This window comes from Triticum aestivum, chromosome 3A, assembly GCF_018294505.1.
Source record: "Triticum aestivum cultivar Chinese Spring chromosome 3A, IWGSC CS RefSeq v2.1, whole genome shotgun sequence".
NCBI classification, from domain to species: domain Eukaryota; kingdom Viridiplantae; phylum Streptophyta; class Magnoliopsida; order Poales; family Poaceae; genus Triticum; species Triticum aestivum.
The window spans coordinates 163,720,367-163,741,196 of NC_057800.1; positions in this window are offsets into that span (position 1 = coordinate 163,720,367).

Consider the following 20,830-nt stretch of genomic DNA (forward strand, 5'->3'; position numbering starts at 1 on the left):
TTGTATCTTCTCTCCAAAGTTGTCTTTTCTCTGCCTTAAAGGTATCTTTCTTTGTTTTTTTTTCTTCTTATACTTCCGTAGTTTATTATTTTTAGACTAATACGATAAAATAATTAGATTATCAATTAGTCTACATATTTATACATTAGACCCTAGCCCGTAACTATTTTTTCTTCCATAAAACAGCTTGGCCCTGATTTTTCAAATAGCCATAACTTTTACTCGTTTGTCCAAATACAACGAAACCAACGCCCACTTCTTCGTTATGATCTCTATCCAGTAATCCAACTCAAACATGTTTTTGAAAAGTTTAAAATTTGAATTAGATCAGATTTGAATTCAAACTTCGTTTGATCATAACTTGAGTTTCGTAGCTCCGTTTGAGTTGATTCTTTTTGCAAATCGAAGCTCTTGACCTAAACTTTCTGATAAGGCCAAATTCATATAATTTTGGTACTGTTAGAAATTGTTTTATGTTGCAAGAGTTATTTTCTTGGTTTTGATGTTTTCCGAATTGTCTTCTTCGATCTTTCTGATCTTTGAGTGATTGCTTATGTGTGGTTACTATTGCTTGCTTACGATAGATTGACCGGAGTGTGACGAGTAGAACTATCAAGAGTTTTGAGTGCGAATCATCTTCATCAACATTGCAGGCAAGTTCACATTTTGATCATATCCCTTTCATACCCAGTTTTTATGCATTAGTTTCACCCTCAAACATTGCATGAGTAGGATTGATAACATGTGGGTATTGGGAAGTAGTTGATGAGGTAGGAACCTACTGCCCTGCATTCAAACCTTGGGAGTTACTATTACATTATGCTTATATTGCCATGCTATGCTCGTAGACGTGGATTGGGTTTGAGAGTATTTCATGACAGATGTGAGATTGTTAATTAATGGTTTACTTAAGGTGGCAACTTTAACACACATCTGGGTGGATTCAGGCACCTGGGTATTCCAGCGATTTCTTGTCTAGGCACCTGGGTAGACCAGGATTGTCTGTTTTTTATGGACCGCCACCCAGGCTCAAAGGGATCATGAGATTATTCATACTAGAAACTTCCGTGTGCAGCCACAAGCTATTATGGGCTCTAGCATAGTTGATTAAGTCGTGCGAACTCTTACAGGGTAGACTAGCAGATGTAGGGGAAAGTAGGTGTAACGGTCTATCCATCATAAGGTGCTAGCGCTTCTGAAAGACTATGTCTCGGTCATCCGTCTTCTCAAACACCATGTAGTGCGAGAAACCAAACGGAGGCGATCGAGTCTTGTTGGGAAAAGTGCGCAAACCTCTACAGAGTGTATAAACTAATCATGATTAGCCGTGTCCCCGGTTATGGACGTCTTGAGTATCTAGTACTTGGATTATCATGTGAATCTCATCATGTTACTTTAAATTAAGTTTGTTGGGTTTAATGATGTTACTTAAATTGGGATTGAGAATGCTGTCAACCATTCTCAATGTTCAACAACCACCATAATAGTTAAATAAAAAATGTGTTCCTTTGCAGTAGGGAAAAATTGGCTTTTCGCAAAAACATATAACCATAGAGCTTTTCCACCATCCAAATATGCATGTAGTGATAGCCTTTATTCATCATTCTCTATGGTGTGAATTTGCCAGTACATTCAATGTACTGACCCTTGGTGGCTGCAACGTCTCGTGTTGCAGGATTATCTTACGACGAGTAAGTGACACATTAGGATTATGATTTCTACACTCAACTTTGCCGTTCGTGTTGATGGGAATCCACAACCTTGTTACTTCCGCTATTTGGATTGAGGTAATAGTATTTACGTTACTTTATACATGTGATTTACCTCTGTTATAAATCTTCGAGTACTGTGTGTGTCAGCATATCGATCCAGGGATGACACGTAAGCACAGAGACTTGACCGTCTGAGGTCGGGTTGCTACAAGGGTCCAGAGATACCTCTCCAATACTCAGAGTGACAAATCCTAATCTCGATCTATGCCAACTCAACAAACACCTTAGGAGATACCTATAGAGCATCTTTATGATCAGCCAGTTACGTTGTGACGTTTGATAGCACATAAGGTATTCCTCCGGTATCCGGGAGTTGCATAATCTCATAGTCAAAGGAATATGTATTTGACATGAGGAAAGCAATAGCAATAAAACTGAACAATCATTATGCTAAGCTAATGATGTGACCCCATTATCAAATGACAACTCATGTCCATGGTTAGGAAAACTTGACCATATTTGATTAACAAGATAGTTGAGTAGAGGCTCACTAGGGACACAATGTTTGTTTATGTATTCACACATGTATATAGGTTTCCAGTCAATACAATTCTAGCATGAATAATAAACCTTTATCATGAATAAGGAAATATAAAATAACAACTTTATTATTGCCTCTAGGGCATATTTGTTGGGGAACGTAGCATGCAATTTGAAAAAAATTCCTACGATCACGCAAGATATATCTAGGAGGTGCATACCAATGAGATGGGGAGAGTGTGCCCACGTACACTCATAGACCTAAAGCGGAAGTGTTAGGTCAACGCGGTTGATGTAGTCGAACATCTTCACGATCCAACCAATCCAAGTACCAAATGTACGACACCTTCGTGTTCAGCACATGTTCAACTCGATGACGTCCCTCGAGCTCTTGATCCAGTAGATGGTCGAGGGAGAGTTCCGACAGCACGACGGTGTGGTGGCGGTGATGGTGATGTGATCCGCGCAGGGCTTCGCCTAAGCACTACGACGCAATGACCGGAGGAGTAAACTATGGAGGGGGGCACCGCACACGGCTAAGAGAAATCTTGGTGTGCTTTGGGGGGCCCCCTGCCCCCGTATATAAAGGAGGGGGAGGAGGTGGCCGTCCAGGGGTGGCGTGCCATGAGGGGGGAGTCCTACTAGGAATCCGTTCCAAGTAGGATTCGACCCCCCTTTCCTTTCAACGGAGAGGGGGAAAGGGGAAAGGAGGGAGAGGGAGAAGGAAAGAGGGGGGCCGCGCCCCTTCCCCTTGTCCAATTCGGATTGGGAAAGGGGGGCGCGTGCCTCCTCTCCTCCACTATGGCCCATTAGGCCCATTAACTTTCCCGGGGGGTTCTGGTAGCCTCTTGGTACTCCGAAAAATCCCCGAACCTTATCAGAACAATTTCGGTGTCCGTATATAACCTTCCAACATATCGATCTTTACCTCTCGACCATTTAGAGACTGCTTTTCATGTCCGTGATCTCATCCGGTACTCCGAACAAACTTCGGTCACCAAAACACATAACTCATAATACAAATCGTCATCAAATGTTAAGCGTGCGGATCCTACGGGTTCGAGAACTATGTAGGCATGGCCGAGACACATCTCTGGTCAATAACCAATAGCGGAACCTGGATGCTCATATTGGTTCCTACATATTCTATGAAGATTTTTATCGATCAAACCGCATAACAACATACATCATTCCCTTTGTCATCGGTATATTACTTGCCCGAGATTCGATCATCGGTATCCTCATACCTAGTTCAATCTCGTTACCGGCAGGTCTGTTTACTCGTTCTGTAATACATCATCCCGCAACTAACTCATTAGTCACATTCCTTGCAAGGCTTATAGTGATGTGTATTACCGAGAGGGCCCAGAGATACCTCTCCGATACTCGGAGTGACAAATCCTAATCTTGATCTATGCCAACCCAACAAACACCTTTGGAGACACCTATAGAGCATCTTTATAATCACACATTTATGTTGTGACGTTTGATAGCACATAAGGTGTTCCTCCAGTATTCGGGAGTTGCATAATCGCATAGTCACAGGAATATGTATAAGTCATGAAGAAAGCAATAGCAATAAAACTTAGCGATCATTATGCTAAGCTAACGGATGAGTCTTGTCCATCACATCATTCTCCTAATCACGTGATTTCGTTAATCAAATGATAACACATGTCAATGGCTAGGAAACTTAACCATCTTTGATTAACGAGCTAGTCTAGTAGAGGCTTACCACGGACACTATGTTTTGTCTATGTATCCATACATGTATAAAGTTTTCGGTTAATACAATTCTAGCATGAATAATAAACATTTATCATGATATAAGGAAATATAAATAACAACTTTATTATTGCCTCTAGGGCATATTTCCTTCAGTCTCCCACTTGCACTAGTGTCAATAATCTTGTTCACATCGCCATGTGATTTAACACTAATAGTTCACATCACCATGTGACCAACACCCAAAGGGTTTACTAGAGTCAATAATCTAGTTCACATCATCATGTGATTAACACCCAAAGAGTACTAAGGTGCGATCATGTTTTGCTTGTGAGAGAAGTTTAGTCAATGGGTCTGCCACACTCAGATCCGTATATATTTTGCAAATTTCCATGTCTATAGTGCTCTGCACGAAGCTACTCTAGCCAATCTCTCCCACTTTCAATATGTATCCAGATTGAGACTTAGAGTCATCCGGATCAGTGTCAAAGCTTGCATCGACATAACCCTTTATGATGAACTTTTTGTCACCTCCATAACCGAGAAACATATCCTTATTCCAATAAGGATAATTTTGACCATTGTCCAGTGATCCACTCCTGGATCACTATTGTACCCTCCTGCCAAACTCATGGTGAGGTACACAATAGGTCTGGTACACAGCATATCATACTTTATAGAACCTATGACTAAGGCATAGGGAATGACTTTTTATTCTCTTTCTATTGTGGTTGGGTTTTGTGTCTTTACTCAACTTCGCACCTTGCAACACAGGCAAGAACTCCTTCTTTGACTATTCCATTTTGAACTACTTCAAAATCTTGTCAAGGTATGTACTCATTGAAAAAACTTATCAAGCGTCTTGATCTATCTCTATAGATCTTGATGCTCAATATGTAAGCAGCTTCACCGAGGTCTTTCTTGGAAAAACTCCTTTAAAACACTCCTTTATGCTTTCCAGAAAATTCTACATAATTTCCGATCAACAATATGTCATTCCCATATACTTATCCGAAAGGCTGTAGTGCTCCCACTCACTTTCTTGTAAATACTGGCTTCACCGCAAGTCTGTATAAAATCATATGCTTTGATTAACTCATCAAAGCATATATTCCAACTCTGAGATGCTTGCACTAGTCCATGGAAGGATTGCTGGAGCTTGCGTATTTTTTAGCACTTTTAGGATTGACAAAACCTTCTTGTTGCATCATATACAACTGTTCTTTAAGAAATCCATTAAATAATGCAGTTTTGACGTCCATTTGCCAAATTTCACAAAATGTGGCAATTGCTAACATGATTCAGACAGACTTTAAGCATCAATACGAGTGAGAAATTCTCATAGTAGTCAACACCTTGAACTTGTCAAAAACCTTTTGCGATAAGTCGAGCTTTGTAGATTGTAACACTACCATTAGCGTCCGTCTTCCTCTTGAAGATCCATTTATGGCTTGCCGATCATCGGGCAAGTCAACCAAAGTCCATACTTTGTTTTCATACATGGATCCTGTCGTGGAGTTGTCACGGCAGATGTCCTCGTAGAAGGACTTAGTTGTGGAGCCATTGCGACGAGGTTAGCTTAAAGGGGTTAAAGGGGACAAAGTACACGGGGAGTTTATACTAGTTCGGCCCCTTGCGGTGAAAGTAAAAGCCTAATCCAGTTTGAGGTGGTATTGCTAGCGTTTCGATTACGAGGGAGCGAATACGCTTTGCCTGGCTTTCGATCTGTTGTTTCTTGCCCTAAGCCACTATCAGGTCGTCCCGTTATATACATGGGTTGACGCCCTGCGGCCTACAGAGTCTCGACTGGCTTATACAAACGTGTCCGGCTTGGTGACTTATCTTACATGCCTTACAATACAAGTCATACGTACATGGCGGTTTACACTTACGGGCCTTAAGTCGCCTTCGGGCTTGGGCCCTTTAACAAGCCTGCCTTACGAACCGCCATCTTCAATATATTCTTGGGCTTCAAGGAGATGAACCGCCATTGGAATAACCCGGCCCCTCCTGGGCGGGTCATATCCAATAGTCATATCCCCAACATTAAGCCCCAGGTTGATTTGAACTTGTTCATGTCAATCTTCAACACTTAGAAAAAATCCTTCTTTGTTTTCTTGTGAAATATTGTAACCCGCCATGACGTCACCTCCTGAAATTGTGGTAACCCGCCATGACGTCACCTGTTATTAATTACACATACGACCCAAATCTTTAGTGAATCTTTCTATTTTAATGAACCTCCGAAAATCGAGGCGCCTATTCTGTCACATATCCATTTAATTGTCTCCTCGATTCCCGCTGCTACCTCTTGAGCACTGCGTTGGATTTCCTTGAAGAGGAAGGGCTGATGCAGCAAAGTAGCGTAAGTATTTCCCTCAGTTTTTGAGAACCAAGGTATCAATCCAGTAGGAGGATACGCTCGAGTCCCTCGCACCTACACAAAAACAATAGCTCAACGCAACCAACGCGCTTAGGGGTTGTCAATCCCTTCACGGTCACTTACGAAAGTGAGATCTGATAGAGATGATAAATAATATTTTTGGTATTTTTGGTATAGAGATGCAAAGTAAATAAAGTAAAAGCAAAGTAAAAGGAAAGCAATAATAAAGTGATGGAGATTGATATGATGAGAAAGAGACCCGGGGCCATAGGTTTCACTAGTGGCTTCTCTCAAGAGCATAAGTATTCTACGGTGGGTGAACAAATTACTGTTGAACAATTGACAGAATTTAGCATAGTTATGAGAATATCTGGGTATGATCATGTATATAGGCATCACGTCTGAGACAAGTAGACCGAAACGATTATGCATCTACTACTATTACTCCACTCATCGACCGCTATCCAACATGCATCTAGAGTATTAAGTTAAAAACAGAGTAATGCCTTAAGCAAGATGACATGATGTAGAGGGATAGTTTCATGCAATATGATAAAACCCCCATCTTGTTATCCTCGATGGCAATGATACAATACGTGCCTTGCTGCCCCTTCTGTCACTGGGAAAGGACACCGCAAGATCGAACCCAAAGCTAAGCACTTCTCCCATGGCAAGAACAACCAATCTAGTAGGCCAAACCAAACTGATAATTCGAAGAGACTTGCAAAGATAACCAATCATACATAAAAGAATTCAGAGAAGATTCTAATATTACTCATAGATAGACTTGATCATAAACCAACAATTCATCGGTCTCAACAAACACACCGCAAAAAGAAGATTACATCAAATAGATGTCCATGAGAGAGGGGGAGAACCTTGTATTGAGATCCAAAAAGAGAGAATAAGTCATCTAGCTACTAGCTATGGACCCGTAGGTCTGAAGTAAACTACTCACACTTCATCGAAGGGGCTTGGATGATGATGTAGAAGCCCTCCGTGATCGATGCCCCCTCCGATGGAGCTCCGGAAGAGGCCCCAAGATGGGATCTCATGGATACAGAAAGTTGCGGTGGTGGAATTAGGTTTTTGGCTCCGTCCCCGATCGTTTGGGGATACATGGATATATATATATATAGGAGGAAGAAGTACGTCGGTGGAGCTTCGACGGGCCCACGAGGCAGGGGGCACGCCCTAGGGGGGCGCCCCCTACCCTCGTGACCACCTCGTGGCTTTCTTGACGGAGGGTCCAAGTCTCCTAGATCTTATCTGATGAGAAAATCACGTTTCTGAAGGTTTCATTCCGTTTGAACTCCGTTTGATATTCCTTTTCTTCAAAACCCTAAAACAGGCAAAAAACAGCAATTCTAGGCTGGGCCTCCGGTTAATAGGTTAGTCCCAAAAATAATATAAAAGTGGATAATAAAGCCCAACAATGTCTAAAACAGTAGATAATATAGCATGGAGCAATCAAAAATTATAGATTCGTTGGAGACGTATCAAGCATCCCCAAGCTTAATTCCGGCTCGTCCTCGCGTAGGCAAATGATAAAAACAGAATTTTTGATGCGAGTTCTACTTGGCATAATTTCAATGTAAATCTTCTTAATTGTGGTATGAATATTCAGATTCGAAAGATTCAAGACAAAAGTTCATATTGACATAAAAATAATAATACTTCAAGCATACTAACAAAGCAATTATGTCTTCTCAAAATATCATGGCCAAAGAAAGCTATCCCTACAATATCATATAGTCTGGCTATGCTCTATCTTCACCACACAAAGTATTTAAATCATGCACAACCCCGATGACAAGCCAAGCAATTGTTTCATACTTTTGACATTTTCAAAACTTTTTTGATCTTCACGCAATACATGAGCGTGAGCCATGGATATAGCACTATAGGTGGAATAAAATGGTGGTTGTGGAGAAGACAAAAAGGGAGAAGATAGTCTCACATCAACTAGGCGTATTAAAGGGCTATGGAGATGCCCATCAATAGATATCAATGTGAGTGAGTAGGGATTGCCATGCAACAGATGCACTAGAGATATAAGTATATGAAAGCTCAAAAGAAACTAAGTGGTTGTGCATCAAACTCGCTTGCTCACGAAGACCTAGGCATTTTGAGGAAGCCCATCATTGGAATATACAAGCCAAGTTCTATAATGAAAAATTCCCACTAGTATATGGAAGTGACATAATGAGAGACTCTCTATAATGAAGATCATGGTGCTACTTTGAAGCACAAGTATGGTAAAAGGATAGTAACACTGTCCATTCTCTCTTTTTCTCTCATATTTTTTTATTTGGGCCTTTCTCTTTTTTTTGTGGCCTCTTTTTTTATTATTTTTTCGTTCGGATTCTCATCCCGACTCGTGGGGGAATCATAGTCTCCATCATCCTTTCCTCACTAGGACAATGCTCTAATAATGATGATCATCACACTTTTATTTACTTACAACTCACGAATTACAACTCGATTCTTAGAACAAAATATGACTCTATATGAATGCCTCCGGCAGTGTACCGGGATGTGCAATGACTTATGAGTGACATGTATGAAAGAATTATGCACGGTGGCTATGCCACAAATACAATGTCAACTACATGATCATGCATAGCAATATGACAATGATGGAGCGTGTCATAATGAACGGAACGGTGGAAAGTTGCATGGCAATATATCTCGGAATAGCTATGGAAATGCCATGGTAGGTAGGTATGGTGGCTGTTTTGAGGAAGGTATTTGGTGGGTGTATGATACCGGTGAAAGTGCGCGGTATTAGAGAGGCTAGCAATGGTGGAAGGAAGGAAAGTGCGTATAATCCATGGACTCAACACTAGTCGTAAAGAACTCATATACTTATTGCATAAATCTAGAAGTTATCAAAGCAAAGTATTACGCGCATGCTTCTAGGGGGATAGATTGGTAGGAAAAGACCATCGCTCGTCCCCGACCGCCACTCATAAGGAAGACAATCAATAAATAAATCATGCTCCGACATCATCACATAACGGTTCACCATACGTCCATGCTACGGGAATCACAAACTTTAACACAAGCATTTCTCAAATTCAAAACTACTCAACTAGCATGAATCTAATATCACCATCCTCATATCTCAAAACAATTATCAAGCATCAATTTCTTCTTAGTATTCAACACACTCATATGAAAGTTTTATTATTAATCTTGCATACCAAGCATATTAGGATTTTAAGCAAATTACCATGCTATTAAGATTCTCAAAATAATCTAAGTGAAGCATGAGAGATCAATAGTTTCTATAAAAAAAATCCGCCACCATGCTCTAAAAGATATAAGTGAAGCACTAGAGCCAAACTATAAAGCTCAAAAGATATAAGTGAAGTACATAGAGTACTCTATCAAATTCCAAATCATGTATGGATCTCTCAAAAGGTGTGTACAGCAAGGATGATTGTGGTAAACTAATAAGCAAAGACTCAAATCATAAAAGACGCTCCAAGCAAAACACATATCATGTGGTGAATAAAAATATAGCTCCAAGTAAAGTTACCGATAGAAGTAGACGAAAGAGAGGATGCCTTCCGGGGCATCCCCAAGCTTTTGCTTTTAGGTGTACTTATATTATCTTGGCGGTTCCATGGGAATCCCTAAGCTTAGGCTCTTTCCACTCCTTGTTCCATAATCCATCAAATATTTACCCAAAACTTGAAAACTTCACAACACAAAACTTAAAGTAGAAAACTCGTGAGCTCCGTTAGCGAAAGAAAACAAAAGACCACTTCAAGGTACTGTAATTAACTCATTCTTTATTTATATTGGTGTTATACCTACTTTATTCCAACTTCTCTATGGATTATAAACTATTTTACTAGCCATAGATTCATCAAAATAAGCAAACAACACACGAAAAACAGAATCTGTCAAAAACAGAACAGTCTGTAGTAATCTGTAGCTAGCGCAAGATCTGGAACCCCAAAAATTATATAATAAATTGCTGGACGTGAGGAATTTGTCTATTAATCATCTGAAAAAAGAATTAACTAAATATCACTTTTCAAATAAAAATGACAGCAGTTCTCGTGAGCGCTAAAGTTTCTGTTTTTTACAGCAAGTTCAACAAGACTTCCCCCAAGTCTTCCCAACGGTTCTACTTGGCACAAACACTAATTAAACACAAAAAACAGAACCAAAACAGAGGATGGATAATTTATTTATTACTAAACAGGAGCAAAAAGCAAGGAATAAAAATAAAATTGGGTTGCCTCCCAACAAGCGCTATCGTTTAACGCCCCTAGCTAGGCATAACCAACAAGAATAGATCTAGGTATTGCCATCTTTGGTAGGCAATTCTTCAAGGAGGCATCTATTTCCCTTAGGAATTTCTTTCCTTCTAGTTATTATCAAACTCTTAGGCACAAGATCGAAAAATTCATTTGTAGCAATTGGTTCCTTAATGATAGCAAAAAGATTGGGATGAATACTTATAGATTTAAGATCCGTAGTTTCCTTACTAGATGATTCACCCTTATTTTTAGGAACATACATAAGCTTGGCAATTTTAGTAGGAGGACTTGGAGTATTCTTTACGGAAGAAAAAAGCGGTTCCCAAGTTTGTAATGATACCCTCAAGTTTATCAATTCTAGTAGAATCTAAGTTTATCTTCTCATTAACTATGGGTTCCTTTTCCTTAATATTTTTCAAAGTCATTCCTACCTTAGATCCATATTGAGTAATTTGAGTGTGGATCTTTTTATCTAGATTTTCAACTAATTCGATAGTAGCAACTTTATTTTCAATAATTTCAAGTCTTTGCATAACATGCTCCAAAGTTAACATAGTTCCATTAACCAAAAGAGGTGGTGAGCCAAATAAATCTAACATTGCATTATAAGAATAAAAAATATGGCTACCCAAGAAATTCCCTCCGGTAATGGTATCAAGGATATATCTATACCAAGGATTAATACCTACATAAAAATTGCGGAGAAGAACTGAAGTAGATTGCTTCTTGGTAGATCTATTTTGAGCATTGCAAATTCTATACCAAGCATCTTTTAGATTTTCTCCCTCCCTTTGTTTAAAATTTAGAACTTCATTCTCGAGAGACAACGGAGAAGATATGAGACTAGCCATGCCGACAAGAAAACAAACTAACACATGAGCAAACAAAGAGCAAACAGGCAAAAGAGGCAAATAGAGAGGGAGGATAGGGAGAGAGAGGGAGCAAACAAAGAGCAAACGGCAAGGATGAAGTGGGGGAGAGGAAAACGAGAGGCAAATGGCAAATAATGTAATGCGGGAGATAGGGATTGTGATGGGTACTTGGTATGTTGACTTTTGCGCAGACTCCCCGGCAACGACGCCAGAAATTCTTCTTGCTACCTCTTGAGCACTGCGTTGGATTTCCCCAAAGAGGAAGGGATGATGCAGCAAAGTAGCGTAAGTATTTCCCTCAGTTTTTGAGAACCAAGGTATCAATCCAGTAGGAGGCTACGCTCGAGTCCCTCGTACCTACACAAAAACAATAGCTCAACGCAACCAATGTGCTTAGGGGTTGTCAATCCCTTCACGGTCACTTACGAAAGTGAGATCTGATAGAGATGATAAATAATATTTTTGGTATTTTTGGTATAGAGATGCAAAGTAAATAAAGTAAAAGCAAAGTAAAAGGAAAGCAATAATAAAGTGATGGAGATTGATATGATGAGAAAGAGACCCAGGGGCCATAGGTTTCACTAGTGGCTTCTCTCAAGAGCATAAGTATTCTATGGTGGGTGAACAAATTACTGTTGAGAAATTGACAGAATTTAGCATAGTTATGAGAATATCTAGGTATGATCATGTATATAGGCATCACGTTCGAGACAAGTAGACCGAAACGATTCTGCATCGACTACTATTACTCCACCCGTCGACCGCTACCAGCATGCATCTAGAGTATTAAGTTAAAAACAGAGTAACGCCTTAAGCAAGATGACATGATGTAGAGGGATAGTTTCATGCAATATGATAAAAACCCCATCTTGTTATCCTCGATGGCAACGATACAATACATGCCTTGCTGCCCCTTCTGTCACTGGGAAAGGACAGCGCAAGATCGAACCCAAAGCTAAGCACTTCTCCCATGGCAAGAACAACCAATCTAGTAGGCCAAACCAAACTGATAATTCAAAGAGACTTGCAAAGATAAACAATCATACATAAAAGAATTCAGAGAAGATTCAAATATTATTCATAGATAGACTTGATCATAAACCCACAATTCATTGGTCTCAACAAACACACCGCAAAAAGAAGATTACATCGAATAGATCTCCACGAGAGAGGGGGAGAACATTGTATTGAGATCCAAAAAGAGAGAAGAAGCCATCTAGCTACTAGCTATGGACCCGTAGGTCTGAAGTAAACTACTCACACTTCATCGGAGGGGCTTGGATGATGATGTAGAAGCCCTCCATGATCGATGCCCCTCCAGCGGAGCTCCGGAACAGGCCCCAAGATGGGATCTCGTGGATACAGAAAGTTGCGGCGGTGGAATTAGGTTTTTGGCTCCATCCCCGATCGTTTGGGGATACGTGGATATATATAGGAGGAAGGAGTACGTTGGTGGAGCTTCAAGGGGCCCATGAGGCAAGGGGCGCGCCCCCTACCCTCGTGACCACCTCGTGGCTTTCTTGACGGAGGGTCGAAGTCTCCTGGATCTTATCTGATGCGAAAATCACGTTCCCGAATGTTTCATTCCGTTTGGACTCCGTTTGATATTCCTTTTCTTCGAAACCCTAAAACAGGCAAAAAACAACAATTCTAGGTTGGGCCTCCGGTTAATAGGTTAGTCCCAAAAATATTATAAAAGTGGATAATAAAGCCCAGTAACGTTTAAAACAGTAGATAATATAGCATGGAGCAATCAAAAATTATAGATACGTTGGAGACGTATCACCCGCGCATGCCACTTATCCCTTCATCCTTATAAATAGGGCCACGGGTCCTCTTTTCACTCTTCCCCTTTTGCCTTCTTGCCTTCTTCCTCCTCGCGACGCTCCGGCACGCCCGAACTCTGCCGCCGTCAGCCTTTGTCCCCTGCCTCGACTTCGGCCGCTGCATCACCCTGAACGGACCAGAACATCGCGGTGCTCCTCCACTGTCCCGTCAGTGTTGGTGAGTCTTTTCTTTCCTCATAATAGATCTGTCTTTAGGGTTTCCTTGTTCGTTGGTGTTCATCGCCGCCCCTCTTTCTCCTTCCTAGATCGTATATGTTTGATCCGAAAACAACACATGCCTTGTGCGATAGCTGTTTTAGCACTCGTTTTTTGATATCAGACTATATCCTCATTGCAATAGATCTCATCTGAGCACTCCCATTTTTCAGCTGCCGCCACCTTAGGTTTAGTTTTTATTTCCTTTTTTTGAACAGCTGCAAATCCAATCTTGTAACTTCAACCTATGAAACCTGTTTGTCCCAACACTTAGTAGAATTTGCTCTTGTCGGATTTTAAATATCCGTGCTGGTCATGGCGGCTTATATCACCGGCTTAAAATTACCCATATATCATTAGGCCCCATCTAAGCCGCCATTCTGATTATATATTGTATCTTTTACTTCCGGTTTAAAAGAATGTATTAACTTAAACCGGCCAATCTTTCTTCTTTTTCAGGCTTCTTTGTTCACAATGCCGCCAAAGACAACCACCTCATGCAATTGGGTTCCTTACATTGTCACAGAAGGCACTCTCCAGGATTTTGTTAAAGTCGGGTATCTGCCAGCAAAGAACGTCATGCATTATTGCACCCCCAAACCGGATGAAGAAAGATCTCAACCGAAGGATGGTGAGGTCATTGTTTTCACTGACCATATGAACCGGGGCTTCTCACCACCCGACTCTAAGTTTTTTTGAGATGTTCTGCACTTCTTTCAACTCCACCCACAAGATATTGGACCCAATTCTGTGTCAAACATTTGCAACTTTCAAGTCTTCTGTGAAGTATACCTTCAAATGGACCCCTAGTGTCGAACTCTTTGGGGAATTTTTCTATTTGAACCGCCAAAACGAGTATACAAATGGGTCCAGCTTGGAACTTGGCGGAATCTCCATCCAACAAAGAAGAGACTCCATCTTCCCTTATGCTCGCCTCCCGAGTCGCCCCAAGGATTGGAACCAGACATGGTTTTACTTCAAGGATACCTCTCCGGCTGACGAGAATCCATTGCTGGGTTATTGTATTGAACGTCTTGACCCAAAGCATAAACTTCCGGAAAAGCTCTCAGGCAATGAACGTAAAATGCTTGCCCCCAGAATTGCGAAGGTCAAAGCTCTTCTAGGAAACAGACTGGCTGGCATTGATTTGGTCTAGTGTTGGGTCTCGTGGCGGATCATACCCTTGAGCCGCCGACCCGGCTTAATGTGTACTTATACAGGTGGTATAAAGGATCCATTACGCCACATCCCCTTGCGTTTAACGGATGATGCAATTACTGAAATGACAAAAACTCTTCTGAATGAAGATACAGAAGACTGCAGCAAAGTGGATCCGAACCCTTTCTGCACAGTTAACCCGCCACCAAACGTGAGCCTCTTAACTTACTTCACTTTTATCTCATCAGTCGGATATTGTACTAACTCAATTTTACTGTCTTTCACAGGCTAAATCTGAATTTTGGAAGGCAAAGTGTGACCATGGAGCTGTCAAAAAGTCCAGGGCTGCCAAGAGAGCCGCCAAGAAACCCACCAAGAAGCATAAGAAAAAACCAAGCACATCTGGAATGTTTGAGCTAGATGATAGCTCTGAGTCGGAGGTAGCCCTTGACTCCCTTGGCACCTTTTTAATTAACTTATTGACATTGACTACTCTCATGATGACACGGGGGGCCAGCCAAGCAGTTGAAGAAGAGGTAACCATTATTCCCTCTGGCTCAGCACCTTTGCCAAGACAGAAATTTTGAGGAGTAATTCAGAAAGTAAGCTTTTCACACCCCTTAGCTCATTTGGATCCTCACTTTCTTTTAAAGCAACAACAGCACGAGAGCCGGTGCCAGACTCAGAACAACGGAGGTGAAGAGTTGTCCTCCGGCTTACCGAACACTCCAGTTCCATGGAAACGCCAAAACAAGGTCCTTTCAAGCTTAAATTCTCTTATATCCGCTGGCGGGTCTCATTCACAAGTCACTCAATTCTTCTTATTTCAAATTAGCAGGAGGTTTCCCATTCTTCCGCTGGTGACTCATCGCAGACCCAACTGCCGGCTTTCAAGACTGTCCCTGGGTAATAATACTTACCTTTTGTTTTGTACCTCTTTTATACTCTTATGATTATATCAATTTGTCACAACCCATGTAGTGGACAAGCAAAGCCTAGTAAGAAGGCAAAGGTGACCAAGCCAACTGAGGCACCTGAAGTTGTTGAAACAGAGCAGCAAGTCTCTGCACCCGAAGTCTCTGAAAAACAGCCAGAAGAACCTGTTTGTGACGCTCCACCTGAAATTCCTGATCTCTCCGTTGATCAGGCCAATACTGACTCTTTGAACATTGAACCATCAAGCTCGCTTAAGCCGTTAGAGACTCATGCTGATGACGTTATGATCACTGGCACCGGCTTTACCGAACCAGGAAATCCAATCATCTTGGCCAAGCACTCCGCCAAGCAAGAGGTTATTGAGAGGCGAAAAGTGAGGTTTGATGTCTCTCACTATGCCCAATTGAGTAGCAGTGAAATTCTGTCTGGCTACCTCAACCAAGTACACTCCAGCCATGATCTTGAAATTGATATGCTGAAGCAGATGCATCAAAAATATGAGGTATGACTTCCGGCTTTAAATAAGTTATGTATATCATGCCAGCCCCCAAGTCTACTGGTTATGATAAGATTGAATACGTTGTAGACTTAGAATAATCCATAAGCATTTGTAGTAGAATCCTTCCAAGGCCGGTTGTCATAGTTAGAATTAAACCGGATATTGAAACAATTTAGCATTGCATCCATAGTCCCCAAGGGCCGGTTTAATCAGCATGAATGAGTCGGTACTATTTACCATTGTTTAAAAATGAAAGCTTATCTGTGTAGCCCCCATAAGCTAGTTGTGATTGTTTATAGCACAACCGGGTCATCATAAAATAGTAGGAAGACTCAAGCGATGTGCATTAGCCCCCAAGTGCCAAGTAGTCTTGCTTGCAAAGTGCTTGGGACTTATTCACATGAATCGTTTTGTATGATTGAATTTTCCAGCATGCATTAGCCCCCAAGTGCCAAGTGTCATTGCTTGCAAAAGACTTGGGACTTATATTCTTGTAACCCTGATGTGAACATGTTGACAGCTCTGTATTTCATACAGGCTGCTACTGCTGAACTTGAATCACAATTGACTGATGCAAAGACCCGGCTAGTGAGTCAAGAATTTGAGACCCGAAAGGTTGAGTCAAAATTCCAATTCAGCATATCTGAGACAGGAAAACTGAAAACTAGCTTTGATGCAGAAAGAAAAATGTGGGCTGAAGAAAAGACTACTTTGACGCAGCGAGCTGAGAAAGCAGAGGCGGCTCTTCAGGAGGTGACCACTGAGCTCACCGGCTTAAAACACCATGTATCTCAGATGGTTTCTGCTATCTTTGGTGAGTCACCTCACTGTCCATCCCAAGTGAATCTTTTTCTTGATTGTATAAACCGCCGCTAACCAATCGGCAATTTACTCAGGTCCCAGGAGCAGCAATCTTACCCAAGATGTGCTTGTAAAGCTCAAAGCTGTTTACACTCTTGTTGAGAAACTGTATACTGGAGCTCAGCGCACCTTAGCCACTATTTCGCTAACAAACCAAGGACCCAATCTACTAAGTGATGTGCTGAAAAATTTATCAATCCTTCCTAGAAGAATTTAGGAGATAAAGCGGTCTTGTGCGAGAGCCGGTGCCGTAACAACCTTGAGCCGTGCCAAGGCATGGGTACCTGTCACACCCACAATGCGGCTATATCTCCCACAATCGAAGCACGACTTAGAGGCATAAATGCATAGTAGGCATGTCACAAGAGGGGTAATCTTTACACATCCCATGTACTGAATAAGAAAGGGATAAAGAGTTTGCTTACAATCGCCACTTCACACAATACATAAATATAGCATTACATCATCCAGATACAATCAAGGTTCGACTACAGAACCAGATAAAGAAAGACAACCCCTAATGCAAAAGATCCCCGATCGCCCCAACTAGGCTCCACTACTGATTGAAAGGAAACGAAACAACCCAACGAACACGATCTTCATCGAGCTCCCACTTGAGCTCAGCTACGTCATCTGGACTGGTATCATCGGCACCTACAAGTTGATGGAGGTACCTGTGAGCCACGGGGGCTCAGCAATCTCACACCCGTGAGATCAAGACTATTTAAGCTTATGGGTAGGAAAAGGGTGGTGAGGTGGAGCTGCAGCAAGCACTAAGCATATATGGTAGCTAACTTACGCAAATAAGAGCGAGAAGAGAAGCAATGCAATGGTCGTGAACTAGAAGTGATCACGAAGTGATCCTGAAACTACTTACGTTCAAGCATAACTCCAAAACCATGTTCACTTCCCGGACTCCGCCGGAAAGAGACCATCACGGCTACACACGCGGTTGATGCATTTTAATTAAGTTAGGTGTCAAGATCTCTACAACCGGACATTAACAAATTCCCACCTGCCCATAACCACGGGCACGGCTTTCGAAAGTTCAAAACCCTGCAGGGGTGTCCCAACTTAGCCCATCACAAGCTCTCACGATCAACGAAGGATATTCCTTCTCCCAAGAAGACCCAATCAGACTCGGAATCCCGGTTACAAGACATTTCGACAATGGTAAAACAAGACCAGCTAAGCCACCCGAATGTGCCGACAAATCCTGATAGGAGCTGCACATATCTCGTTTTCATGGCACACCGGATGGGCAAGACGTCGGGTTGGCATAAACCCTGGTTGCCCAGGGGCGCCGTACATCAACCAGTTCGGACCAACACTTAGAGAAGCACTAGCCCGGGGGTTAAAATAAAGATGACCCATGGGTTGGCTGACCCAAGGGAAGGGTAATAGGTTGTTAGGCAAATGTAAAAACAAGGTTGGGCCTTGCTGGAGGAGTTTTATTCAAAGCAAACTATCAAGGGGTTCCCATAACACCACACCGTGTAAGGAATGCAAAATCAAGGAACATAACATCGGTATGACGAAAACTAGGGCAACAAGAACACCAGGCATAAGGCCGAGCGTTCCACCCTTTACCAAGTATATAGATGCATTAATTAAATATGAGATATTGTGATATCCCAACATATCCATATTCCAACATGGAACAAACTTCATCTTCCCCTGCAACTAGCAATGCTATAAGAGGGGCTGAGCAAAGGGGTAACATAGCCAAACAATGGTTTGCTAGGAAAGGAGGGTTAGAGGCTTGGCATGACAATATGGGAGGCATGTTATAGCAAGTGGTAGTTATCGCAGCATAGCAATAGAGCGAGCAACTAGCAAGCAAAGATAGAAGTGATTTCGAGGGTATGGTCATCTTGCCTGAGATCCTGCAAGGAAGAAGAATGAGTCCATGAAGAAGACAAATGGACGTAGTCGAACGGATCCTCACAAACGCGATGTTATCAGAACCAACCCGAAGAAGCAACACCGAAAAGAAGCAAACAACATGGTAAATAACCACCACATGAACATGGCATGATGCACAATCAAGTATGATGCATGTCCGATTTAAAGAAGCATGGAATGGCAAAGTGCACAAGCAATTCTACAAATTAAGTGGAGCTCAATATGCAACGAGTTGCATATTGACGAAACACCACAACAATTATTTAGTTCTCTCCCGTCCTGTACCCAACAATGTTAAAAGTTATTAAACATGTCAAGGGGGTGAAGCAAAATTAAACTAACAATCTAGCCAAGTTTAAATGAGGCCGGAAACAACAAACAACAATTCTGGAAAATCCTCATGTGCATAGTTTTATGTTTGGTACTGTTCTGCCCTAAACCATATTTTAGAGTTATTAAACATGCAAGAAGAGTGCACCATGTTAAACTAGGTATTTTCTACCCCATTTACATATAAAGTTTATTTAAATCCAAGCTACGGTTGATTAGTTATGAAATAAATCATTTTAACATGGCATTTGAGCAAATTTAAACAAACAACATCTTAAACATTTTAAACAGTAATGAAAGCGGCATATTATGAAATTAGACAAAATTCTAAGCATTTTTCATATTTGGAGTTTTTACATATGATGCACGGTTTGTGAGTTATTAAATGAAGGAAGTATGAGGGCTTTTCTGCAAAACTGCTCTCTCTGGAAAAAATAGACAAATTCGTTCAGGGGAAAAAATATGTCCTAGCCCAAAACTGCAGGCTGGCCCAACTGGAGAAAAAAAAGAAAAAAATAAAGAAGAGGAGGGGGCGCTTGGGGGCTGCTCACCCTAGGCCTTGGCCCGTTTGGTGGAAGAGAGGCCGACAAGAGAGGCCGGTAAAGGAGGCGCTGGGCCGGATCTGGCAACGGGGGGAAGCAACCCAGGAGTGTGCGGTCGACGAGGGCCATGGCACTGTGCTGTTCGCTGCAGGGAAACAGGGCGATGCAGAGGAGCAGAGCGCCGGTGAGTGGAGGCCGGAGATGGGAACGACGACCGGAGGAAGAGGCGGATCCGGGCGCTGGACGACGCGGCTGGGCCGGCGGAGGGGAATCTAGGCGGGGTTCGAGGTAGAGGCAGCATCCTCCACCTGAACTGCTGTTGCTCGATTGTAGGGACGCAGGAGGCAGCTTCAGACGCGGAGCTCGCCGGACCCGATCGCGGAGAGGGTCGTCGAGGTAGGGAATGGAGTAGTTGCGGTGGTTCTTGGCGGCGGAGAGGTTCCATGGCTTGGCCGCGGCGGCCTTGGGGTTCCTGCCTAGAGAAGCAAGAAGGAGAGGAGATGAGCAAAAGGTTAGAGAAGGGGAGCAACGAGAAGAAGAGGAGGGACAGGGAGAGAAAGGTGGGCGGCCTGGCCTGGTGGATGAGGGCGAAGGAATGGAGCAACTCCGGCGGTGGCGCTCTTCGGCGGGGTCGCTCGAGGCCTGGTGCAGCTCGGCGCGGAGGAGCTCCACGCGGCTGCAGGTTGGAGGCAGCGCCTCGATTCAGATCGGAACGAGAGCTGCGGGGGGAAGCGTGGGTGGCTGGGTCGCTGGCTGCCGTTGGATCCTGATCCAACAGATTAGATCGCAGTGGCGGCTGGTGGATCTGGCTAGTGGTTGGTGCAGTGAGGAAAACGAGGGTGAAGATGGTTGCTGGGATCCCGAGGAGAGGAGTGGCGGCGGCTCGATGGGACAAGCTTCCTAGAATTTAGGGTTAGTCTAGAAATGGACAAAGGGGAACTATATATAGCAAATCAGATTAATTTAGGCCGGTTAGGTCCCTCCGATTGTAATCGGGCGGACGGGAAAAAATAGGTTAGGTAGCCCAAAAAGAAAAACGGAGACGTTT